The following is an 11456-nucleotide window of genomic DNA, read 5'->3' as shown; positions in this document are numbered from 1 at the left end:
TGGAGAGAAAGTACCACCAATTTTTCACCAAAGCTCGGAGTCCAAATGTAAAGACTCAAAGCCCCATGTTGGGCGCCAAATGATGAAGTCTTAGAATATAAGTGAGGTTCGATGGGGTGAAGTCTGGAGCTGATGACCAAGAAATAATTCTTGAGACACCTTTGGTGCAAAATGGTGGTTTATTAAAGCACAGGGACATGACCTGTGGGCAGGAAGTGCTGCTGCCCGGGGTTGTGAGGGGTGGCATGTCATGTACCATAGGATTGGGGAAGGTAAGGAAAGGGAGGTTTCAATAGAACTTTTTTATGCTAAAGAGGACCTATAAGATACTGGACACTAGAGACCTTGCCATTGTCAAGGTCATTTTTTCCCCCTTTTTAGCAAGCTATTAACATTAAGATAGGTGGGAGATCCCTAAAGAATGTCATATATGTCCCACCCAGGAGTGGGGGTGGGAGAAGGTTGCAGGGTGTCAGATTTTGCTTTGTCCTCAGCCAGTCTTCTGTTCCCTCATCACTATGAAAATGTTTTCCTAGCTGTGAAACCAGGATACAGAAAACCACAATTTTAGGAAGATGGTCAAAAAGTACAGACTTGTGGTCTTATGATAAATAAATACTACAGATGACTATAGTTAACATTCCTATATGGTATATAGGAAAGTTAAGAGAGTAGATCCTAAGAGTTCTCATCACAAAGAAACTTTTTTTTTCTTTTTCTATATATGAGAGGACGGAATATAACTTATTGTGATAAGTATTTCATAATATATGTGAGACAAGCCATTATGCTGTATACCTTAAATTTATACAGTAGAGCATATCAATTATATCTCAATAAAACTGGAAACAAAAGAAAAGCACACATGGGGCACCTGGGTGGCTCAGTGGGTTAAGCCTCTTGCCTTCGGCTCAGGTCATGATCTCAGGGTCCTGAGATTGAGCCCCACATTGGGATCTCTGCTCAGCAGGGAGCCTTATTCCTTCTCTCTCTCTGCCTGCTGCTCTGCCTACTGGTGATTTCTCTCTGTCAAATAAATAAATAAAAATCTTAAAAAAAAAAAAAAGAAAAAAGAAAAGCACACACACAAAAATTTGTCATCTTGTCCCTAAAAAAAAATTAATCTTGTTGGCTTACACTTTTCTAGTATTTATATGGAGAAAATAATACAGTTGACCCTTGAACAACTCAGGAGCTAAGTGCCTTGACACCTCTCACCCCCATCCCCACACAGTCTAGAGTTCATGTATAACTTTTGAATTCCTTGAAACTTAACTAATAACCTACTCTGGACTGGAAGGAAGCCATAACATAAATAGTCAATTCACACATACTGTTTGTTTTTTTCTGTTTATTATTTACTGTATTCTTACAATAAAGTAAGCTAGCGAAAGAAAAATGTTATTAAGAAAATCATAAGGAAAACATATTTACAGTACTATATTTACTGAAAAAAAAATCAGTGTATAAATAGACCCTACGGTTCAAACCTGTGTTGCTCAAGGGTCAACTAACCTGTACTACCTGTCTTATGAGAACTCACATCATCTACTCCCCTCCCCCTTAGTACCTCTCTGACTTCCTTTTCTTCTACCTGTTTCCTCTAGTTGAGCCACACTCAACACCACTGCTGCTGTTCATGCACACCAGGCATACTCTATCTTCAGGCCTTCGTTCTAGCTCTTTCCCTGGTGGGACCATCTCCCTAAAGACACTTCTCTTTCCAGTTTTTGCTCAGATTTCATGTTCTCAAAATAGTCTTGACCACAACCCTACTCAAAACTGTAGCCTACCTGCCACATTTCCTTAAACCTACCCCTTCCATTTCCCCTTAGCCTTTCTTCAAGAACAGGATACTTTTAAAAAACACACTGCAGGGGCGCCTGGGTGGCTCAGTAGGTTAAGCCTCTTCTTTAGGCTCAGGGTCCTGGGATCCAGCCCTGCATCGGGCTCTCTGTTCAGCAGGGAGCCTGCTCCCCACCCCCTCTGCCGCCCCACTTCTCTGCCTACTTGTGATCTCTGTCTGTCAAATAAATAAATAGAATCTTAAAAAAAAATACTGCAGAACATATTATTTTATTGCATCTGTTGTTTATTCCCAGGCTGACTTCCCCTCTCCTCCCCCTCCCTTGCTTCCCCCACCTTCTAGAATGTAAACTCTTCCAGGCCAAAGGATCTTTTTGGATAAAAACAGTAATTGGTATATGACAGACAGTCAATAAATATTTGATGAGGGAAAGAATAAATATATAATTGTAACTGAAATAGTAACATCCTGTTTTATAGACAGTGATAAAGTATGAGGATTTTTAAGTTGACGATACACTGTGTCCATCTCGTCACATAAATAAATATTCTTTGGCATGGTTATATCTCTGAAAGTTTTTGACTTCAAACAGTTTCTGTAAGCATTATTAAGCTCAAACATCAGTAAAGTTTTGAAGTGAGACTAGGGAAGAGCTGACTACACCCCATTCATTACATCCACTCATAAGTATTTGTTGGGTAAATGAACATATATTTTATGATCTAAAAATAAACATTACATGTTTAAATACATTTTATATACTAGGATATACATATTTGCATTGTTTATATTCATTTATAACACTGTTATATATTAAAAAAACAGTGGTAGAGAAGCTGAAGGAATAAAAGATCTGAGCTGTATATTGAAATAATAAGCTTGCAGACAGAAACCTTACATAACTAAAACTTTTTTTCTCCCCAGTCATTGGTCTATAGTAGAATCTCTCTACAGCTCTGTTTGCGGTCGCCCATTCTCATTCAGAGGATGCTCCTTGTCTTAGAAGTGTCTGTGACAGCAGCTGCCCCCCTCCCTATAGGAGAGCAAAAACCAGCTGCTTCTCTTCCTCCTGGCCCCTGCCCCTGTTTCCATGGGTGACTGACTAGTCCTCCAGTTGATGAGGAAATGACTCCAGACTAAAGTGCACTTTTTATTCTTAGATATCATTTTCAGATTGGGGGGGGGGAATTGTGTGTCACAGGGTAAAAAGAAGCAAAGGCTCTTGTGATTAATGGCATGAAAGAAGTCTATTTTGTCTTTAGTCCCTTTCTTTGTTTCTTGATCTGGTTCATTCTCCCTCCTCCATTGTCCTGTTGCTGACCATTGTGATTGTGAGACCACCTAGGGCTTTTTCATCTACTTACCAGCATCGTTCACACATTCCAAATGACAGCAGAGGCATTAGAAACTCTATCACAAACATGAAAAATGGCCAGTCTTCCTCATCGTTCTTTTTTGGTATTTGTGTTCCTTTTAATTTTTCTTTCTAATTATCCCAGGAGATAGCAAGTGTTAAGAGCCTTAACGTTTAACTTCCAGTGAAGTCAGAAATAGCATCTTCTGTTTTCAGAAATGATTTTTTTTAAATGAACTTTTCTGAAGTGTGCATTACTCTTTTCATTAGAAGAAGGAAAAGTTCCAAGAAGGCTGGCATGCTGAATGCCTTAAAGAAGAACTTCAACTGAGATGCCAGATAAAAGTGTAAAAAGAATTTCTTATGGTTTAAATAACTGCAGAGCAAGAGGCATCTATTGTCACTATTCTGTCCATTTTTTCTATTTTTCTTTTCTGTGTTGTGCATCTATCATCTTAAAAAAAAAAATGTAGTTCAAAACCCATTACATCTTTCAGCCCAAAGAGATTTCTGAGAAGTCCTGTTTGTGATGGGAAGATGGATTTGCATAATAAAATGTAATTCATAAAGATAATTTGAACATAGAGTAGACTATACTCTTATAAGAGTATCTTTTCTAGAGTTGGAAGATGAATTTGGTAAGTCTGACATGTATGCATAAAAATTATATAACAAGTATTTATGAGAAATGAGAGTAGATATCAATATTCTTTCTGAGTAGTCCGGATAATTAGAAAAGAAGTAGAGGGGAGAAAAACCCACTAGAAATAAGATTTAATTTCAAGTGTAATCAGAAGAAATATGCCAAGTAATTCATCACTAATTCAGATAGTCAAGAAAAATCTAGGAAAAGCCCTAGGAAGCATAATTAGCTATGCAGAAGGTTGAAACATTTGCAAAATGTCACAATTATAAATTGCTATTTTTCCCCCCCATGAGACCTGAGAAATGCTTCATCAACAAATCCCAAAAGACTTTTCAGACCAGAATTACTTGCATATGATGCAAGACCTTTTACCTAGAGAGAGAAGTGGCCGACTTTGCAAGGTTTGCTTCTTAGTGTTTGAAAAGCTTTCTGGAAATCTGCCACTTACACTTTCTGGGCTTCATTTCCTCTTCATGAAAAATGGAAGGAACTGTGCCTGTCACCTTTTTATCTCCCCAGGGTGTTGTAGAACATCTACAGGAAGTCCATTTACCCACAATCCTGTGCTGTGAATGACAGGCCAATGAGCCTCTCTGGCCCAATATTGTGCTCCTGGTTCTTCTGCCTCAGGGAAGGGAGTGTCTTATTATCCTCTAACCTCCTATTGATAATATTTATTTGCTACAGTTTCAGACAGCTCTTGATTGAATACTGAACTCAAAAACTTGTCCTAGGCAGGAAACTTGACCAAAGGACCCATTTCTGGGCCAGGCTGTTATAAGTCCTCTTCCCATAGCATGCTGGGAGTGGATCCAAAGTTCTGCTCTCTGTGGCTTCTGGGTATGCTCAATGCTCTTCCTTGCTGTCACAGGTCTATGTGGAGATTTTGCTGGGGTAGGGATTTGGGGAGGTCTAGGACTGTAGGATTTTTTTTTTTTTTAATTTCCTTAATTTTCTTTCTGGTGCTTATAGGCCAACTGGAATCTCCCCCCTGTGGCTTTGAATAGCAGGCAGGGGGAAATTTACCTTCCCATTTCTAGAGGTACATTCAGAAGAAACAAGCACTATTGTGCTTGGGGTGGAAGCTGGCTTAAGTTTTCCCTGAGAGAATACTGTCAGTGATGATTAGATTCTGTAGGCCTATTAATAAGAGTATCATTCATCTGTAGTACACATTAAGTGGATTTCTGTGGGCTATATTACACTGTCTCTAACATTGTTTCTATGAGAATAAGGTACTCTGAGTTACAAAAAATGGACTTAAAAATGTTTGGAAGGCAAACTATTTCTCATAGGGGGCCTGGGGGATTGATGTGGGGCAGCCATGATGGAGAGTTCAGAAAATGTGGTCCCTGTTGGCATTCACTAGAGCTTGCAGATTTCAGTCTCCTGGGTTTATGTGTCTCCATACCCTTTCATTTCTATACTTGATTAGGAGGTTGAATGTATTTAATTCCCTAGTCAGGTGAAGAGGTTAGCTTTCTTTTCTATTCCTCCCTCCATCCATGATTGCCTTAGGCTTTCTTTTCTTTTTTCTTTCTTTCTTTTTTTTTAATGCAATGACATTTTATTTTTGTACTTTGGTAAAAAGGTTATTTTTCCTTTTTTAAAAAATTTAAGGTATTATATCATAGATGAATGCTTATTTTTTTGTTGTGTGGGTCAAACTTTCAGAATCTACTTTTGGATTTCCTTTTTTCAGATCCCATACCCAATCTGTCCGCAAAGGAGGTTGTCTCTGCGTTCAAAACATATTCAGAACTCAGTGACTTCTCATTCCCTCAGTATTCCCATCCTGGTCCAAGCTGCTATCATCACTTGCCTGGATTTTTTGCTGTAGCATCTTAACTAATCACCCTGCATTTGGCCTTTCCTCCTACAATCTATTGTGCTACAGTTGTCAGAATGATCCTGTTAAAGTATAATGACATCTTGTCTGCCATTTTGATTTTTGTTGTTGTGGTGGTGGTAGTGGTGGTGATGTTTCTTTTCTTTCTTTCTTTCTTTCTTTTTCTTCTTCTTCTTCTTCCTTTTTTTTTTTTTTTTTTTTTTTTTTTTTTTTTTTGCTTTACCTCTTTTAATAGCATCCCCTCTCCCTGGTAGTGAGAGCCAAAGTCCTGACAATGCCCTATGCAATTTGATCTCATTTCCTCCTCTTTGATATATGCTGTATCACCTGATACCAACTCTTTCCAATGTCACTTCTTCACTCTGCTCCAGGCATATAGTTCTTCCAATATTTCAGGTACTTTCTTGGCCAGAGCCTATGTACTGGCTGTGCCTTCTGTCAGAATTTTTCTGCCTCCACATGTCTCTCACCTCCTTCAGGTCTTCTTAGATGTCCCTTCTCAGTGGGGCCTTTCCCAACAATCTTACATAAAGTTTCAACCTCCTACCTCTTCTGGTTTTCCCACAATGCCCTTCATTGCCTTGCTTAATTTTTCTCCATACCATTTAATACCATCTGCTGTAGTATGTATCTCATTTGTTTGTTTGTTCATTTGTTTGTTCAGGGAAACACAAACTTCATGGAGACAGGGTTTTTTCCTGCACCTGGAACAGTGCCTGGAACAGAGTAAGCCTAATACATCCTTGTTGAGTGAATGAAAGGGTTTATTAGATGTTCTCTCTAATTCTATTGAGATAATCATATGATCTTTCCTCCTTAAGTGCTAACATAGTGATTTGCATTGACAGGTTTTTAAATCTGAAAACAACCTTACAATTTTGGGAGGAAATACAACCTGATCATCTGGTATTATCTTTTAAATTAATTGCTAGATTCAGTTTGCCAGTGTTTCCTTTAAGATATTTCAGTCTAAGTTCACTAGTGATATTGTCATTTCTTCTGCACTGCCTTTGGTATAAAAGTTGTACTTGCCTCATAAAACTGGTTTTTCCAGTCTCTGTAAGAATTTGTATGCAATTGGGCCAAGAAATAATTAGAATTTTGGTCATAACTCACCTGTTACAATATATAGGCCTATTTTGGGGTGTGTGTGGAAGTACTGTGAATTGTTGACACCCTTTTTTTAATTAATGAATTTATTAGTTTTTCTTTGTTTTAGTTTGGATAAACTTTTATAAACTTTTATATATATGTGATTGTGTGGATGTGTGTATATGTGTATATATATCTATGTACATGTGTATATGTATATGTAATGTATATGTATATATGGAATTTGTGTACTTCATTTAAATAACTTTATTTGGATAAAGTTATTCATAATAGTCTCTTTTTAATCTCTGTACTGATACATCTGTAACGATGTCTACCTTTTCATTCTTAACATTTTTGGGGAAGCCTTTTCTCTTGGATTCTTCATCAGTCTTGTTATAAGTTTGTCAATTCTATTAGTATTTTCCAAGAGCCAAGAGCCAACTTTTAGTTCACTGATCCTTTTTCTCTGATTTGTTTACCTTATTTTTATTCTTATTTTATTATTTTATTTCTATCTTTTTTACTTTTACTGTTTTGTTCCTTTCTGACATATTAAGTTGAAATCTCAATGAATGAATTTTAAACTTTTCTTCTTTTCTAACAAACTAAGCAATATAATTTCCATAGGTATTATTTTCCTTATAATTCAGTTCTGTGTGTTCTCTGTCATTTTGATGCTTTCTTTTTGTTTGAATTGTCTAGAAAATTTATTAATTTCCACAGACATTTAAAAAATTATCTTTCGGGGTGCCTGGATGTCTCAGTGGGTCAAAGCCTCTGCCTTCGGCTCATGTCATGATCTCAGAGTCCTGGGATAGAGCCCCACATCGGACTCTCTGCTCAGCAGGGAACCTGCTTCCCCCCTCTCTCTGCCTGCTTCTCTGCCTACTTCTGCTCTCTCTGTGTCAAATAAATAAATAAATAAATAAAATCTTAAAAAATTATCTTTGTAATTGTCAATTGAAAATAACATTATGGTCCACATGAAAACAATTATTAAAAAATGTTGAACTTATTTTATAGATAGCAAGTGGTCAATTTTTAAAAGATTTATTTATTTACTTGAGAGAGAGAAAGAGAGCAAGCAAGGGTAGTGGCAAAGGGAGAGGGAGAGAGTGACCCTCAAGCTGACTCCTCTCTAAGCAGAGAACCTGATGTGGGGCTGGATCTCACAACCCGGAGCTGAAACCAAGAGTCAGATGCTTACCCGGCTGAGCCACCCAGGCACCCCTGTTGACTTCTGCTTTTAAATTTAAAGCTGTGCTTTAGATGTGTGCATATTTAAAATCTTTATATCATTTTGGTGAAATGACCCTATTAATTATGAAGTTGAAATCCTTTTTTCTATTAATGCTCTTTGCTTTAAAGATTATCTGATATTAATACAGCTATACCTTGCAAAATGGTATATTTATAGTTCTTCTGTTATAGAGGAAAAATTGGCAGTGACAAGAATGTTTAACAACTGGACATTGGATATACAAAAGATAATATATTCATATTTTGGAACACTATGCATCTATATCAAATGGTGTTATACTTTATAAGCTTCATTAAGAAAAAAGAAAACTTGAAAATACCTTGTATTATATTGATACTATTTTTGTACCTTCTAAAAACATATGGGAATGTATGTACAGCAAATAACCTGATAACAACTAGAATGTAATTTTGGTTGCATTTGGTGCAGGAATTATAAATTGTTTATAAATTTTTTTGTTTTCTTTTAAAAATATACTTCTGTATCAGGAGTTAATTATTTGGTTTGAATAATGACATGCATTACTTTTGTTAATAGAAATACAATATAACCTATTATTTGAAAAAAAAGGTCTCCCCCATTATTCTGTAGTTTATAAATAAGAATTTTAGCTAGAGAAACCCTTACTCTTCAGGAATTATATTTTCAAAATGCTCTTAGTGCTTTCTTAGATGCTGTGTCAATTTTTTTTTTGAGATTTTATTTATTTATTTGACACAGACAGCAAGAGAGATCACAAGTAGGCAGAGAGGCAGGCAGAGAGAGAGGGGGAAGCAGGCTCTGCGCCAAGCAGAGAGCCAGACATGGGACTCTATCCCAGCACCCTGAGACCATGACCGGAGCCGAATGCAGAGGCTTTAACCCACTGAGCTACCCAGGTGCCCCAGAGGCCGTGTCAATTTTTATTTTTTATTTTTAATTAAGAAATTTTTTATTGGGGTAAAGTACATATAATCTTTGACATTTTAACCATTTTATTCATTTTATTTTATTATTTTAAGTAATCTCCACCCCCATCATGGCTACTCTGAGTTATATAAATTCTAATATGTAAAAGAATAAGAATAAGAAAAAGTTGCATCCAACTTTTTCTCAACAACTGTAATCATAAACTCAGGATGGAAATGTAAAATAATGACTTTCACAAAATCATATTATTATATGATTTTCTATTTCAAACTGGTATATTTTAGGAGGGCAGAGAGGAGTATGGAAGTTTAAAAGTTCAAATGTAACTTTCTTTTGGAACAGTTAATGAGTAGAGAAAAATCCCTTCAAGTGTGACCAGCTGGATGAGCAGTTGTGGTAGAAGAGATTCTTTCCTTAGTTCCCCTCAGAGATTAGCAGAAGAGCAGCAGGAAAGTAGCAATGGTACAAAACTGTCAGTTGGTGGCGCTAGAATCCTATGCAATTCGAATATGCTCAGGGAGCAGATTTGGGAAAAATAATTTTATGACAACATTTAAGACTAATACGCCCAACTCTAAATACAGGGATACATAACCTTTCAAGAAAACTTTTTTTTTTCTTGATTGTGATAGAGTTTAAGTAAACACCAAACTTATTGGGCATGAAGGTCTTTTGCTTGTTGCAGTCAACAAATTGCCGTCTTTTCATCAAGCTGAATTCCACACTATGTATAACCCCCCAACCCCAGGAGTCAGTGACATAGGTATATCATCTACTGATTCAGTGACATCTTAGCACATTTCATACGGCACCTAAAAGCCCACAATCATTTCACTTGCTCTGTCAATTGCTGCAAATCAAGATGGGCTTTTAGGTAGCTTCATGATGCCTGGAACAAAATGGTCAATAGATGTTACACAAGTGTCTGTTGATAGCCTTTGGGATTCGCTGGGCATGCTGGAGATTTTAGGGCCACTCCAAATATTGACCAAGCCCTTAAGATGAAATTTTAGAGTGGTCATTAAATACAGGCTATCGTAGACTTGGGAAATCCTTTACAGGAATGAATTGAACTCTTTTGAAAGATTCTGGATCAGAGCCTTTCTTACTTTGCTCTTTCCACAATTGAAAAGTCAAAGACAAATTTTTATATTTATATTAATGTGTGGGTAGGTATAGTTTTGTGCCTTTATCAAGATTACATTTTTCTAACTTTTCCCCTCAGGTAGTAGGTATATTCCAAAAGGATTGAAATCTAAAATATTATTAAGTTTCATACTTAAAAGATCTTAAGTGAGATAAGATCATTGCATGTGAATGAAATGAAACTGATTTAAATATGGATTACAATGATATGTGAAAAATAATAATTGAAGATTTTTAAAAATTTAAATTCAGTTATTCAACTTATAATACATCGTTAGCTACAGATGTCATTTTCAATAATTTATCAGTGTTGCATAGAACACCCCGTGGTCATCACATCATGTGCCTTCACCCCATCCCCCCATTCCTCCACACACATCCCCTCCAAAACCCTCAGTTTTTTTCCTGTTAAGAGTCTCTCATGGTTTTTCTCCGTCTACAATGATTTCACATTTTGTTTTCCCTCTCTTCCCCTACAGTCCTTGCCATGTTTCTTATATTCCACATATAAACAAAACCACATGATAATTGTCTTTCTCTGACTGGCTTATTTTGCTCAGCATAATACCCTTCAGTTCCATCCATGTCGATATAAATGGTAAATATCCTTTCTGATGGCCGAGTATATATTGTATATACCATTATATATATATATATACACACACATATATATATATATGTGTGTGTATATATATATATATATATATGTGTGTGTGTATATATATATATATATATATATATATATATATATATATGACGTTTTCTTTATCCATTCATCTGTCAGTGGATATCTCAGATCGTTCCACAGTTTGGCAGTTGTGGACATTGCTGCTATGAACCTTGGGGTGCATTTGCCTCTTCAGATCACTGCTTTGTGTCTCTGGAGTAAATACCTAGTAGTACAATTGCTGGGTCATAGGGTAGCTCTATTTTCAACTTTTTGAGGAACTTCCACACCGTTTTCCAGAGTGGCTGTACTAGATTGGATTCCCACCAACAGTGTAAGAGGGTTCCCCTTTATCTGCATCCTTGAAAACATTTGTTGTTTTCTGTCTTATTAATTTTATCCATTCTGTCTGGAGTGAGGTGGTATCTCACTGTGATTTTGATTTGTATTTCCCTAATGCCGAGTGATGTGTAGCATTTTTTCATGTGTCTGTTGGCCATTTGGATGTCTTCTTTGGAGAAATGTCTGTGTCTTCTGCTCATTTCTTGCCTGGATTATTTGTCTTTTGGGTGTTGAGTTTGATGATAAGTTCTTTATAGATCTTGGATACTTGTCCTTTATCTGATATATCATTTGCAAATATCTTCTCTTATTCTGTAGGTTGCCTTGTTGTTTTGTTGACTGTTTCTTTTGCTGTGCAAAAGCTTTTGATCTTGATGAAG

The sequence above is a fragment of the Mustela erminea genome, chromosome 1 (assembly GCF_009829155.1).
Source record: "Mustela erminea isolate mMusErm1 chromosome 1, mMusErm1.Pri, whole genome shotgun sequence".
Classification (NCBI taxonomy): Eukaryota; Metazoa; Chordata; class Mammalia; order Carnivora; family Mustelidae; genus Mustela; species Mustela erminea.
Note: the sequence above shows the minus strand (reverse complement) of the source record.